The 15,610-nt window shown below is 35.7% G+C and overlaps 2 pseudogenes across 1 annotated transcript; both read right to left on the reverse strand.

The window, feature by feature from the left end:
• Positions 1-274: 274 nt before the first annotated feature.
• On the reverse strand, positions 275-3,292 carry LOC110772940 ((-)-germacrene D synthase-like; annotated as a pseudogene).
• Positions 3,293-8,308: 5,016 nt separating this feature from the next.
• On the reverse strand, positions 8,309-11,433 carry LOC110746130 ((-)-germacrene D synthase-like; annotated as a pseudogene). Its single transcript, XR_015835217.1, has 7 exons — positions 11,237-11,433; positions 10,790-11,078; positions 10,329-10,701; positions 10,037-10,254; positions 9,673-9,811; positions 8,938-9,183; positions 8,309-8,827 (listed from the first exon to the last, which is right to left on the reverse strand). The product of XR_015835217.1 is annotated as a (-)-germacrene D synthase-like (transcript).
• Between the last annotated feature and the right edge of the window lie 4,177 nt (positions 11,434-15,610).

Below are 15,610 nucleotides of genomic sequence, written 5' to 3' on the forward strand. Positions count from 1 at the left end.
ATCCATACAAAATCTATAGTAGCAAACAAGATTTTTGAACCAGGATCTAAAGTCCCAATTTTTTTTTTACTGATAGTATCAATAGCTATTCGAGCATCGTTCATTGTTGTTTCTTCTTCTGGGGCACCATTTTCTTTCGGAAAATGCTTGAGGCACCAACTTTGGGCACCAACTTGGGCACCAACTCTCTAATAGAACGTGAAACCCATTGTATTGGCGGGCTCCACCTCTATTAGAGAGTTGTTGCCCAAGTTGGTGCCCAAAGTTGGTGCCTCTAGCACCACCCCTCTTTCATGTAGCTCTCCACAACTAAGGGAATATGTCCTCTTTCTTGCTCAAGCTACATATAACGACATATGACTGGTAAGGTTAAAAAGAGTTATTCTATGAGTACATACACAGAGTATAAGAGTGCTGCTATTTTGTATCACATTCTACGAAAATATATGTGGATCATGACCATCTCTATTAAAGTATATGTACGTAGTCAGTATTGTAATCAGTAAATATAGTACAAACAATATTGCTCAAAGCATAATACCATAACTGCATAATACCCATAACTACATCTATATGAATAAACGTACCTTGTGGGACCTCATGTCACCCATGAGTCTGCAAAGTACTAATAAAGCGTTTACAATGTTAGGTTCATTACTAATCCATTCGAAGGAGTCTCGATCTTGTGACAATGTCTCCCATTCCAACAAGGGAAGTGGTTGCTAGCATGAAGTAGGATGTACCAAGCGCTATTGACAAATATTCGTCCATTGTTGGTGTGTACTTCTGGTAGAGCCATTTGACTTCATTCAAGTAACTTCGAACTTGAAATTTCGTCTGTGAAATCAAGACACAATCTTTATATGTAACTTAGTTTTTAATTATCAGGTGGGAATATTCAAATGATTTCATAGATGATCTTTGAGAAAATATCTAAAAATTAATTAATTCGGATCATTGAAATATAATGTGTGATGGGTCCTACAAGAGTGTCCCTCAATAGAAACTTTCTATATATAAATACAAGTTAGAGAAACCAATCTAGAAACAATATGGCAGTTTGGATCGAGCCGGTTTATAAGCCTAAATGATATATTTTTTTTAAATTAAAAAAACTGTTATTTAGGTCCAAGTTTGGAAGACTGTAGGAAGGAATTCTTTGTACATATTTGGCTCAGAATTTATCATATATACTAGAAAAAGAAATTAATTAACTAAAAGATTAATTTCTGGCCATGTAATGATGTTAATCGTGGCTAGCTTAAAACATATTAATGAGGCTTACTGCTTCTCTAGCATAGGATAGTGACTGTGATATAAATCTCCCTCTTCTCCAAACTTTTCTTCAATTTCAGTGTAGAAATCAAACATTGCTTGATAACAAAATTTCATATACTCTGGCAGGTTGTCCATGGCTAAGATGTCCCACCTGATGATTAAAATAAGTTAATATAAGACTTGTGTCAAACTGATGATCATTATTCAGTATTTAGCTAAAACTTCTTGCAATAATTAAATTTAAAAAAAATTAATTCGGTTTATATGGATTTCAATAAACCTTTCCACAGCTTCAGCAAAGAGCTCTAGTTCATCAGCTGTGCCATACACATCATAGATGTCATCATCAAAGCAATAACTTTGGCCAATATCATCCTAGCAAAGTAATATTCAGGCTCAAAGTAGACTCCCAAAGCCCAAAAGTAGCTCTCAACTATTCTGTCTCTTGCAAAGGGCAGCTTGTTTACAAAGTCCATGTCCTTCCACCCCCTGAATAAATATCAATTAGTTAATTAGCATTTCAATTAATGTAGTTAATTAACCTTGTAATTTCACTTAGTTCTTTCTGATGGACTTGCTGCACTAGGTTAAAATCCAGCTTTGCCAAAGTTAGGAGAGTTTCATTTTGTGAGTGGCCTTCCTCCTCATAGATGGACAAGTAAATCCTTGCTTCCAGCCTTGTGAAGCCCTTCCAGAATGGTTGGTACAAGGCATGAGTTACTTGTTTCGCAAGTGAGGGGCTTAAACGCTGCGTTCGTGGTGGTGAAGGCAAGCGCCTCATCTAGTAAATCCTCTCCATGCATCCTAAGATGTGTGGCTTCGTACAAGCTTAGTAGCCCTACTACATCACTCACAAGTGTCTCCTCAAACTTCCCGTCCTCGTCCTTGAATTTGTTGAACATGTCTGCTAGCTCCCATCAGCACATGCATTAATATTATTACAAGATTAGAGGAAGAAATTAAAATTAATTAATCTAGCTAGAATATAAAACAAATGTGTGACCAAAGACTAACGGCATGAAACCTTATAACCTTGTTGCCCAGGGGCAGAGCTAGAATTGTAAAGTTGGGGGGGGCCGAAAGTAGAAAATACAAGTATATAAAACACCAAAGCATTCAATACTTACATGTTTAGAGCTAAATATTTCTAATTGAGTCATGTCTAATTTGTTTTAGATAACTTAAATTCTAAGTTGTTTATTACAAATTTTATATATTATATATAATATAATAGAAGAGTGATAAAAATATGGTTGTTGCCTAAGCAACCGGAATCGGAGAGACAAACAGTATCTATTGTTTTCAGCAATACTAACAATCTCCAATCACCCATGTAAATTGTAAAGTAATCAATTGTCAGGCCAAACAGTATACGCACCAAAATAATAAGGGAGCATTTTTGCTCACCACCCTTAACTAGAGGTGTACCCTCACCATCACCTCCAAAGGGTGACACCTGTCCTATTATTAACCTTAGTTAACTTTTTATGTGGAAATCTTAAAAAACAAATAAATAAGGGGCCCACAGCCTTCTCTCCCCTTCCTTCCTCCTTTTCCCCTTCCTTTTTTTTTCTTTTCTTTCTTTCAGCCTCTCCCGACCCATTCTCTCTTCCTTCCTCCTTTTCCCCTTCATCTTTTTTTTCTTTTCTTTCTTTCAGCCTCTCCCGACCCATTCTCCAATGGCCGCTACTTCTCTCCCCTTCCCCTCCTCTTCCTCTTCACATTCTTCAATCACGGCGAGGACTAAAGGGTGGCTAGAGATGGAGGCGACTTGGTCAGGGGTGAGTGATGCGGAGAAGCCATGGAAGACGGTGTCGTTTACGTGGAGGATCTGAGGTGGGTCGGCGAACTCCGATGCGTACCAATGATAATGGGTCGGGAAAATCGACGGCTTGGAGTGGCTGTCTACTCGGAAAAGGAAGGTCTTGAGTGTTTGATCGGCGGTTTGCGAAGCTGAAAATTTGAAGAATGTGAAGAGGAAGAGGAGGGGGAAGGGGAGAGAAGTAGCAGCCATTGGAGAATGGGTCGGGAGAGGCTGAAAGAAAGAAAAGAAAAAAAAGATGAAGGGGAAAAGGAGGAAGGAAGAGAGAATGGGTCGGGAGAGGCTGAAAGAAAGAAAAGAAAAAAAAGGAAGGGGAAAAGGAGGAAGGAAGGGGAGAGAAGGCTGTGGGCCCCTTATTTATTTGTTTTTTAAGATTTTCACATAAAAAGTTAACTAAGGTTAATAATAGGACAGGTGTCACCCTTTGGAGGTGGTGGTGAGGGTACACCTCTAGTTAAGGGTGGTGAGCAAAAATGCTCCCAAATAATAATGCTAATAGTCCTTTTCTATCGAGGGACATTGTGTGGGTTCATTATGAATTTTACTGTTTATTTTTTAAGCTTTCATTTATAAGTTATTAATGTAAAAATTTAGACAAGTCGGAAATCATTAATGCATCAAGTTGAGGAACAAAATAGGCAAACAAGTTATTTCAAGAAAATATTAAAATGACAACCTGTTTGGGGGTGGTGAAAATTCACCCAACTTGGGCACCTTTCGAAAACACAAACAGCCAGGCGTGAAGAATAGTAGCCGGGCTCTAAGGATTACAGCCGGAATCGAAAGAAGCAGCGGCCGGCTGGTTGGCCCATGCCCAGCAGAATCACAGCCTGAGGAGCGGCAGGGCTTGGAGCGGCTAGAATCAAAAGGAGTTGTGGCCTAGGGTGTTGGAGCTTAGCAGCCGGGCTTGGAGTTTTAGAAAAATGGTGCCCGGGTGTTGAAGTTTGAGAGAAATATCGACCGGTGGTGGCACGCCCCACACTCAAAAGAAGAAGGACCAAAAGTTCCTTCCGTCGGCCTCTTTGGCCGAAAAGAGGGAAACACAACCATTGAATTTAGTGGTTAAATACTTTCATATTCGAGTGATTTTTCACACGCATGATGTTTGAGACCCATATAACTTCTTTTATGTACTAATTAAGTTAGATTTTTTTTTTTTTTAAATCACAAAACATCCATGAGATTTATGAACTATCATCTTTTGCTCTTAAGGTTTTTTTTTATATATATTTTTTATTTTTTTATTTTTTCTATCAGGGATTGATAGTCCTCCAAATTAACCTTCGTCTTTCAAGTTGCTCCCTATTGTTTGATTATGTCAAAAAGCCTATTAAATTGCTGACGTGACACACAACCAAGGATGAACCCAGGATTTTAAAATGGGGTGGGCTAATTTTACCTTATATATGCACCGAAGAGTGGAACATAAAGGTACAGCTATTGCAATGTACCAATTCATTCTTTTATTTATTTAATTTTTTTTCACTTAAAGGGATTATGTGTGACAAGGGTTATCAGTGAAATGAAAATTAGCAATAGACTGTTCATAAAAAAATATATATAAAAAGAAGTTGGTAGTAGGCTTAAAAAGTAATAACAAGACTGAAATACTTATCATTTTACAGAGAACTTTACAGAGATGTCATACACAAGAATATCCTGGAATAGTCAAAGAGAATTTAATTCATTAGTTTGTCTCATCTTCTTTTCCTTGAGTGTCTTGTTGGATGAGCGATTAGCCTATGAGTCTTTGGATGTGCTCGTGCATTATTGTCATTAGTAGGCATGGGTGGGCTAAATTAAATTTTAGGCTGATAAAATAACAACTCACCTGGGCTATCGTCTGTGCTTGTAAGTTGTCGTGGAACCCTTCAAACGAAGATAAACTCTCATGTAATGGGGATTGCACGTTTTGCTATCCCTGGTAAAAAACGCAATGACATGTAGGATAACTTTTCCACATGTCATTGTATTGTTGGTCGAAGATACACTACTACAAAATAGTTAAACCACGACACAAAGTAGACAACGGTGCATCTTAAAACCGTCGTTATGTTTTAATAGTCGACGGTGTTTTTAAAACCGTCATCATATATTATCTTATACACTACTAGTGTTAGATTGATTTTTAAAAGACGACGGTTTTTTGAAAGAATTGTTGTCTATTATATGTAAAGACGACAATTTTTATTTACAAAAAAAGGCCACTTGATTTTTAAAAGACGACGTTTGTCACTAACAAGCGTCGTCTTTTAAAACACGCTAAAAAAAGGCCACTTAAGTGAATTCGCGCTCGACAAATTTTCAGATTTTCCCCCGTCTCTGACAACCTTATATCTCCCTCCTTGAAACCCTCCTGAGCTCTCTAAAACACCCTCATGAAACTCTCTACAAAATCATCAGAAAATCGATATCAATGAAGGAGTTGAGAGATTGAGGTCTTCGCAGATCCATAAGATGGAGAGGGAGGTTCTGTATTTGAGAATCAAAGCTAGTTGGATGGTGAAGATCTCGATCTCCACGCTCTTTAACGATGATCTCCATCTCAGGCGTTCAACTCTCTCATCAACCTCAGCGGCTTGGTCCAGTTAGCTTTCCAATTTCGTAGTCGCGATCTAGAAAGACTCGTCGAAATCTGTCGCGCATGCCACTTTAGGCCCATGGCTATCGTCACCACTTCAGGCCCTTGGCCCTCGCACTCCTCTGAAGGTCCAAACCCTATAATTGTCCTAATCTCCTGATAATTGTGAAGATTGAAACCCTAGCCTCCTACCTTTCGAAAGGTTTGATTTGAAAGTCACCTAATCTCTCAATACCCTTCTATATCTTGCTAGTGAATTCTGAATTAGTCTCTTTGCATTTCTGGTATGTTCTTTGTCTCCCTGATTTCAGATTTTCTGTCTCTCTTGATTTGTCTGGTTTGTTTACATTTTTTTTAAAATTTTTGGTTTCTTTTTAGATTTTTTGATTTGATTCTCAAGAGATGAGGAGAAAGCTTGCAGATTTATAACTTTTCCTTTTGCAGGTTTTCTATGGTCTTTTCTATGTGAGTCGTATGTTTTTTTGTTGTTGAAAATTTGTTACCTTCTCTTTTCACCATCATTTTATTTATATATTTTTCCTTTTGCAGGTTCTCGATGGTCTTTTTTTACAAGTTTTCTATGGAAATATGGTCCAATGGTAAAATTTCTCTTCCACCTAATTTTATATGTTTATAATCTTAGGTTTTTTTTTTTTTTTCCTCTCTCTGTCATTTTGATTTATTTACAGGGATGATGGAGGGGACTTCAGTTGTGCATCATTTTTATGTTTGGATGAGGAAGGCTTGGATTAGGAGTACGTAGGTCTTGTTAGGAAAAGATTGTACTACTTATTAATTACCATATGTATCAATTGAATCTTCAAGTTTTATGAAAGAAACTATTTTTGAGTGTATATATTCATTAATAAAGCATTATGGTTGGTTTTCTAGTTAAAATCGTTGTATAGCATCATAGGAAATCAAAATGAACTAAAATGTAGCAGTTTGGGAACTTATTAGACGACGTTTTTTATTATAATAAATCATGATTTTTACAGATAATTAACGATGGTTTTTATAAACCAACCGTACCGTCGTCTTTACAAACAATCCACGACGGTTTTCATAAAAAACCGTCATCTTAACCTACAATCCACGATGGTTTTATTAAAAACCGTCGTCTTTCCTCCCATAATTAACAATCTTTACCTCTAAACAACGACGATTTTCTTTAAAAACCGTCGTCTTTACAGATAAACAACGACGGTGAAAAACCGTCGTAGTTTGACACTCAAAAAGATAGCGGTCGATTTAACGACGGTTTTCAAAGCATTACAAAGACGGTGGATCCCCGTCGTTTTTTTCGTTTTTTGTAGTAGTGATAGCAAAACAGTTCTATCCCCGTTATAGGTAAGTTTTTTTGCTTCAAACAATAAGATTTTGGGTAATTGGGTCGATTTGGTGGTGTGAGGGCTGGTTGGAAGTAATTATTTAAATAAAGAAAAGGATGGGAATTCATTCTTAACAGAAATAAAAACGAAGTAGAATTCAATATTGTCATATACAAAGGTACAGAAGCAGTGTCACAAAACTTTCGGACAATGTTAAAAAAGTCCTCAAAATGGAGCTTTACCCCAAGCCCGGTAATCACTTTTTAAGAAATAGGTGATAATGGCAAGATTAACCTTTGAAAGCAAAAGGTTTTTTTTTTATTTTTTAAAAAAGCAGTAAAGCTACTACAACAATCAGAAATAATGGCCTTTTTGTTCTTTGACTTATTTTCCTTTCATTTCATGTACGACCTTTTCTCTTTTTAAAGAAAATATTAAAATGATAATTATTAAATTAGTGGTGAAATGATTTAGAATTTGAGTGATTTTTTGAACACGTGATCTTTTGAGACCCTTAGGACCTCTCTTATGTACTTATTATGCTGGATTTTTATCACAAAACATCCATGAGATTCACGAACTATCTTTCCTCCTCGAGGCTATTTTCTATCAAGAATACTCCTCCAAATTTGTACTTCAAGTTGGTCCATGTTGTTTGATTTCGTTAAAAGTCTATTAAATTGTTGACGTGGCACACAACCACCTCTCCCTATCACCCCATCCCGCAGCACCCAACCCCCCTCACCCCTCTCACATGTATTATGCTATGTACATGTGCCTTATATTACTAAGCAGAGGAATAATTGTGTTCAATAATATTTATTTCTATGTCGTTTTGTCAATGGTGAAGCTTGATGATTAGATAGAGCCTATGAGTCTATGACCACGAAAGAGAAAATGGGTATTTCTACCATACCTTCATAAATTGTGTAGGTATGGAACACGAGTCAATTGGGAAACCCATGCAAGAGATACGTGACCAAGTTTATTCTCAAAGAGAAGATTTGCAGTAGATCCAGGCCCATGTAAAGAACTGTGTATCAACTAAGCCATTTACCTCTTAATAATATAAATACAACCAGATTCTCACTCTACTAACTAATTTGGTAAATGCGATTGGATTGGACTTTGATGTAAAATTGGATTGCATTGGCTTACAATGGACTTTCCACTACAACTCCAATTACAAGTATATGCTAAAAAGATAAACAAATTTTATTTCATTCATAGCATCAAGTGCAAACAGAAAAACCAAACTAATTAATTCAAATAATGGCTCCAATCATGGAAGACTGGCTCCTTATTTTACTACAGGACTTGGGTAAGGGATATTCTGATTCTACTATGATATTTCTAAACAAACACTGATTTGGGCATCTGCGTGTTTTCTTGTAGGTACCCCCTTCTCTCTCATTTGTGGCAAGCGAAGTATGGTGATCGGCTTCTCAACATGGACATAAGATTACTTGTTGGAGGACCAGAATTTTATGCTCCAACAGAGGACAAGTTCAAATTCTAGGCCTCTAGGGGCACAGGTTCTACAAACAGAGAAACTACAAAATCCTTGAGAAAAATTCCAGCATGAGTAAAGCCATCATCATGCTTGTATACAACTTCAACCACACGTGCAAGATTCAGAATTCGCAGTAACAGGGGCATGGGGATGGTGGTGTTCTGGATGCACGCTTCGTTTATGTCCTTCCATGCATTATTCACTTGCTTGCTTAGTTCGATATTTGCTTCTTCTTCTGTGGCACCATATTCTTTCATGTAGCATTCCACAGCTGAGGCAACATGTCCTCTCTTTTGCTCAAACTGCATGAATATAGACATGAAAGTTAAGGCTTGAAAGGGGGGTAAGGTATGGGGGACAATTCAAATAAACTACTGTTATTTTAATTAGTACTTTTGATATATAAAAGTACCTGGTGGGACTTGATGTCATCCATGAGTCTACCAATTAATGATGCAGCCCTTACCATCTTAGGGTCGTTGAACACCCAATCCAAGGAGTCTTTGGTAGCAATATCTACCATTCCGACAAAGGATGTGGTTGCCATCATTAAGTAGGCTGTATCAAGCGCTGCCGACATGTATTCATCCATTGTTGGTATGTATTTCTGATGGAACCATTTGGCTTCTCGGAAGTAAGCTCTAACTTGGACCTTCATCTGAAAGACCAAACCATTTAATTAGTCTCTAATCTCTCTATAATTTCATCACACACCAAAAAACATAGGGAAAAAACCGTTTTTAGTCACTCAGTTTTACACAAAAATTCAATTTCATCATTGGGAAAAAAATTAAGCCTAGTGACCAAATTGAAATTTCATGCAAAACCAGTGACCAAAAAATAAGTTTTTTTTATCTAGCATATATAATCTATTTATAAAAAAAGAAAGACAGAGAATGGTAAAATATTCAAAATACCAAAAAATGCCCTTAGTTAAAAAAATATATTAAGAAATGAACATATTTATTACATTTAAATTGACTTATTAATATTTAAAAATAAAATAATTATATTTATTATAATAATAAAAAATTCTAATTGGCAAGGGGCTAGTATATGTATAAACTATAATCTCTCTTTATTAATTACAATTTTGTATTGGCACCATTCGTGTAGCCTTGTAATGGCATAATATTACAAGGCTTACTGTTTCTCTTGCGTAGTGGATCCTGTATAAGTTTCCGTCATTTGCAAGAGTTTCTTCAATTTCAACGTAAACATCCAATAGTGCCTGATAGCAAACTTTCATGTACTCTGGAAGATGATCCATAGCAGAGATGTCCCACCTTATCATACAAATAAGATGATATAAGACTATGCATGTCTTGTTATGGCTTATTCAGATACACTACGAGGAGCTGTTATTGACACTCCAAAAAAGTTGTCTTCTCATAATTATTTTGGATGAGTGTTTGATGACTATTTTGGAGTGTCATCTATCAAATTTCCTCTATCACCGAGGCTTTTTTCAAAATACTAATACTAACAAAATAAGGACTATTATTTTAAACCTTTCAACAGCTTCGGTAAAGAGCTCTATTCCTCATGTGTGCCATACACATCATAGATGTCATCAATGATGACTAACACAGCAAGAACTTTGCATAGTGTTCTCCTAGCAAAGTAATATTGGGGCTCGAAGTGTACTCCCGAAGCCCAAAAGTAGCTCTCAACTACTCTGTCTCTTGCAAAAGGTAGCTTGTTTACGAAGTCTAAGTCCTTCCACCACCTGCATGAATTAAGTACATTATGCTAATGTAAATAGGAGATTAAAATTGATTGACAATAATATATAATATTAACCTTGAAATTTCACTTAGTTCTCTTTGATGAACTTGTTGCAGTAGATTGAAATCCAGCTTTGCGAAATTCAGGAGAGTCTCGTTCCGTGAATCACGCTCCTGATAGAGAGATAGGTAATGCCTTGTTTCTAGCCTTGGCAAGCCCTTCCATAATGGCTGGTACATGGCATGAGTTACTTGTTTCAAAAGTATGGGGCTTAAACGGTGCGTTGCAGATTCAAGATGAGTGGTGGTGAAGGTTAAGGCCTCATCAAGTATATCCTCTCCATGGATCCTAAGATGTGTGGCTTCGTACAAGCTTAAAAGTCCTACTACATCATTCACCAGAGATTCCTTAAATTTCCCATCATCGTCCTTGAAATTATTGAATATATCTGCATGATGAGGCATTTTTAAAACAAACCATGATCAGAGGAAGAAAATTAATCCATAATTATAAAACAAACCACGAGGGCTACGTACCGCACGAAATATTATAACCTTGTTGTCTGAGTAATCGAAATCGGAGCGCTGCGGTGTAAAGCTCATTATCAGTTTCTTGGTCCCCAGACTCAGTACTGTCATGGGAGCTGTTGTGAATTTGCTGCAGAAGTTCCTGAATCTCATTTTCAAAATGGTGAGAGACACCCAAGCGCTGAATGTCATCAATCAAGTCCAATTTTTGTGAAGGCTTTTTAACTGGAGCCATTATGATCATCTTCACCTTTTCCTTCAGTTCTTGGGCACGTTGCTTAGCTTTGATGTTTGTTTCCTACAAAAACAGATTGAAAGGCCATTAAAAAGATAGGAACTTCAGCATGGTGCATGCAAATTTAAACCATGAATCTTTTAGTAATGAAAATATACATATTTATTCCCCCCTTGTTCATTAAAAAAAATATACATATTCAAAATAATTGTTGCAGATACGAAGTACAAATAGTATTAGCCTACCACAGAAGCATATGACAGAAAATGATAGCCCCAAATGCTCGGAGAAAAATTAGCACAACGTCGATTAACATCATCAGGAGTGGCCTTAGGGGTTTGAGGTTGATCCGATGCAAGTGAAACTTGAACAGACATTGTATTGCTAGTTAAGAATCTGGAAGAGATCGAAGGTAGAGAATAATGATCTTAATTGCTCAAGGATTGGTGTGAGTTGAAGAGCTATGATTCTTACCTATTTATAGCATTTGTTCATGTTTCCTTATTTGGGTTTGTTTGAATATAGTAAATATTAGAACACATTTTATTCGGAAAGCACATGAGAACATTGATAAGAAGTTGAAGGCTGCGGAGGTTACTGGTGTGTTGAGATTTTTTCCCTAAGTCTTTAGAGCATCTCCAAGGGAGATGTCAAATACCAAACATCAAATTTAAATTTGATGGCAGATGTGGCAATTTAACATCTTAGAGCATCTCCAACCGATATGTCAAAAGTGCCACATAGACATTTAACAGCTAAAAATAACATCTCACACACTCCAACCGATGTGTCAAAGCTGATGTGGAATGAAGGCTGAAGATTGAGGTATTATTTCTAACCGTTAAATATCTCTGTGGCACTTTTGACACATCGGTTGGAGATGCTCTTAGAAGTCATTTTACAAAGGGGTAAACTTGTCTTTAAAATTTTGAAGATAAGGTGAATGGGGAAATATGACAGGTGGGTGGAAATAGCAGCACCCTTAAACTAACGTACTCATCAATTTTGTCCAAAATAACCACAATATGAAGGGAACGTGCCATATTTGATTAGAGGATATGTCTCAAGTTCAACTCATATGAATGTAGAGACGGTGTATATCATCGGTCTACTACTACCAATATTATTGATATTGCCCCCAATTTAACCACTTATAACCTATCAGACCCATTAAATCGGCACTCTCTGATACCAAAGTATTTGAGAATTTATGCATGTATGTATTAATCTCCATAAAGAGGGATTTACAGAGGGATTCAGATCCTTAATTTGCTGCAATTTTCTTTGCTAGAATCCCCTTGACTTTTTTTTATTTTAAAATATAAACTTTACGACATCATTAAATAAAATCTAAGGGTTAAAAATTGGAGACATATATACGTATAATACAGTGGGGAAAAAAAACCAAATAATAATTTTTAATTTGGCAACATAAACACCGTTCTCTCACCATCTGTCTCTTCCAATCTCCCAATCTGCCATCCTCATACCCACCGATCACTTTCGCAACCCACAAAATTCTTTCTCCTCTCACAGCAAAGTAAGTAAATAACCAAAAGACTCTAGTTATATAGCTTCTCCGGTATTGCAGGCTGTTAATGTACGTAGTCATTAAAAATAAATATAAAAACTTAGTAATGGGGTATTTTACTGAAATAATATTATCCCATCAATAATTCGATCGATATATTGTAAAGTAAACATGATGTCATGACACGTCTTTGTCCACGCTGAAAACATGCATTGAAGAGGAGATTAAGACATCATTATGATTGATTAAGCTGAAAAGAGTTTGAGTACCATGCACCTGTGATTTTCATAGGGTGAAATTTGTTGGTAAAATATAATGATAATTGCTATATCTACAGAATTTCGAAAATAAAATTTCATTATAAATTCGAAATAAATTCAAGAAAATAACGACAAGGAAAATGTTAAGAATACTTTACAAATGATCGAGTTTAGAACTTGGTTCTATCTTGTTAAGACGAAATTGCCTTCTAACAGGTGCTTTAGGATTTGCTTGGCAATCTTCTCCCAGGATACAACGATCGACTTTTTGTTGAAATAGCACTACAATCCGAGAGGAAAGCGAACTCAAACTTGTGTATGAATTCTCTCTTACTAACTCACTATATTTCTGAAAATATAATGCTATGAATGCTATAAAAAAACTACTATTGTTGGATGACAATTGATTGAATAAAATGTTGTAGGACCTTTTCTATTTAAAGGCAACAAGTCCTCTGTTCATAAAATATGTGACTGAAAAATATCAACAAATGTGTCTTTTCATGTTGCAACCATAAGCCAAGAAGTGCAATGTTTCAATTTCTATAAAACAATGCAACTTTTCACATCAAGTATTATTATTTTATTCACCATCAAAATAAATAATATTTTATTTTTCCTCGGTTAAGAACATGACTATTCCCAATTGATACATACCAATTCGTAAAAGTCATGTACTTAAAGTCACGGGTCCCACAATTTAACTTCCATTCAATTATTAAAAAATTTAATATAAATATTATAATTTTCTATATCACGGGGCCCAAATAGGACCGGTATGATTCAGTATCTATGTTGATATACCGTAAAAAATCCTGCAAAAATTCAGAAATCTTGCAATTTTTATATATTAAGCCTGGTACTAAGTTTACAAACAATCAAGATTCAAAAGTCTTGTCCAAGACCTGCCAAATTATATGATACATTGAATACATTCACATTGGCTTTCACAAATCAAGCTGAATACAACAAAACAAACAATCAAGAGTCTTGATTCAAGACCAACCAAGAAATGGAAATCTCATACAAAGTTCAAGGGAAATGGAAATCAAATATCACATGGACTTTTACAACAAATCAAGTCTAATACAAACAAAACAAACAATCATTCAAGAGTTCAAGTTCAAGACTTGTCAAATTACAAAGCAAGAAATGGAAATCTCACATAGGCTTTTACAAAACAAATCAAGCCAAATTAAGTACAAACAAAGACAAAGACAAGTTTCGGGGCATCTTACCATTCCAAATTCCCAATTGGGGTTTCGGGCTAGGGTGGAGCTCCAGATTCAAGAATAATATACTTGCAAAGCTACATCAAACTGCAGTTTCAGATTCAATCATAACAATTTTTATAAACACAAAACCAAAATCAAAACAATTTCTCAATTTTGAAAACAAATTATTGCAAACCAAAACAACTTTCCATATATGAATACCTGAGATCGGACTAGAATAGCGGTAGCAGAGGGAAACGGGTTTGCTATGGTAGGCAAAAACTCTCAGATGTTTATGAGCCAACTCCAAAACCCAAAATCTAAATCCACAAAAACCAAAAACTATAGTACGTAGTCATTAAAAATAAATATAAAAACTTAGCAGGCTGGGTCAGCCACCACCGTCCCTTATGGGTGTTTTAACCTCTGATGGGCTTCCTTGCCCCCATGTCATTTAATATTTTGTTTTGCTGGGTTAGGGTTCCTGCACTAAGCTGTGTCTAGCAAGTGCTCCTTTCCCAGCGTATGCTTTTCTTGTATTCTCCTTTTGGCTCCCCTGTTTGGGGTTTATGAAGTATCTTTTATGACCCAAAAAAATACGTAGTCATTAAAAATAAATATTAAAACTTAGCAGTTGGGTCTTTTACTGAAATAATATTATCCAACTTTAACTGAGAATTAACCCATCAATAATTCGATCGATATATTGTAAAGTAAACATGATGTCATGACACGTCTTTGTCCACGCTGAAAACATGCATTGAAGAGGAGATTAAAACATCATTATGATTGATTAAGCTGAAAAGAGTTTGAGTACCATGCACCTCATAGGGTGAAATTTGTTGGAAAAATATAAAGATAATTGCTATATTTACAGAATTTTGAAAAAAAAATTTCATTATAAATTCGAAATAAATACAAGAAAATAACGACAAGGAAAATGTTAAGAATACTTTATAGATGATCGAGTTTAGAACTTGGTTCTATCTTGTTAAGATGAAATTGCCTCCTAACAGGTGCTTTAGGATTTGCTTGGCAATCGTCTCCCAGGATACAACAATCGACTTTTTGTTGAAATAGCACTATAATCCGCAAGGAAAGCGAACTCAAACTTGTGTATGAATTCTCTCTTACTAACTCACTATAATGCTATGAATGCTATATAAAAAACTACTATTGTTGGATGACAATTGATTGAATAAAATGTTGTAGGACCTTTTCTATTTAAAGGCAACAAGTCCTCTGTTCATAAAATATGTGACTGAAAAATATCAACAAATGTGTCTTTTCATGTTGCAACCATAAGCCAAGAAGTGCAATGTTTCAATTTCTATGAAACAATGCAACTTTTCACATCAAGTATTATTATTTTATTCACAATCAAAATAAATAATATTTTATTTTTCCTCGGTTAAGAATATGACTATTCCCAATTGATACATACCAATTCGTAAAAGTCATGTACTTAAAGTCACGGGTCCCACAATTTAACTTCCATTCAATTATTAAAAAATTAAATATAAATATTATAATTTTCTATATCATGAACGGGACCGGTATGATTCGGTATCAATGTTGATACCGTAAAAA

This window comes from Prunus avium, chromosome 4 (genome assembly GCF_965620075.1).
Source record: "Prunus avium chromosome 4, drPruAviu1.hap1.1, whole genome shotgun sequence".
Taxonomy (NCBI): domain Eukaryota; kingdom Viridiplantae; phylum Streptophyta; class Magnoliopsida; order Rosales; family Rosaceae; genus Prunus; species Prunus avium.